Below are 718 nucleotides of genomic sequence, written 5' to 3'. Positions count from 1 at the left end.
CAGTCTAAGTGACAGAGTGAGACCCTGTCCCAAGAAAACACATAACCCTAGTGCTGGAGGTAGGGCCTGGTGGGAGGTGTCTGTATCATGGAGGTGGATCCCTCATGAATGGCTTGGTGCCCTCCCCATGGTAATGACAGAGTTCTCGCTGTGAGTTCATGCAAGATCTGGTTGTTTTAAAGACTGTAGCACTTCCTAGCCTCTCTCTCTCTCTCCTAATAAACTCTCATTTTCCCATTATCTTGTATTTTGTAAATGTTTATAAATATCTCTACACTAATTTTCCCTCTTTATCTGCAATAGGTATATTCTTTATTTCTAAACCACGTCTTTATGCATTGATTAGAATTTCCAGAACAACGCTGAACAAGTCGCAAGCACCTGGGTTTAAAGTCATCAGATTTTCAGTACGACATCAATAGTTTTTCACTGTTTTCAATTTAGTGATTCAATTTTCACCTTTCCATTGTTTTCAGGTCTCGGTGCCCTCTTCGTCATTTGCCTTAGTACCCTCTTCGTCATTTGCATTAGTTGCTACTTCCTTTTGAACCCTGATAAGAAAGTGAACTGGAAATCCCAGGGTTTTTCCCTCCTAAGCTATTTCAGCATAAGTAATTTGCATGGATTGCTCTTCAGAAATGCCTCCTTCCTTTGAACTAAAATTTATTTTTAATAAATTCAAATGTTTGTCTTTGTTTTGTTTATCCTAATAGTGAAA

Source organism: Rhinopithecus bieti, unplaced genomic scaffold (assembly GCF_001698545.2).
Source record: "Rhinopithecus bieti isolate Rb0 unplaced genomic scaffold, ASM169854v2 scaffold_7049, whole genome shotgun sequence".
Classification (NCBI taxonomy): domain Eukaryota; kingdom Metazoa; phylum Chordata; class Mammalia; order Primates; family Cercopithecidae; genus Rhinopithecus; species Rhinopithecus bieti.
The sequence above is the reverse complement of the archived record's forward strand: the minus strand, read 5'-3'. Positions refer to the sequence as shown.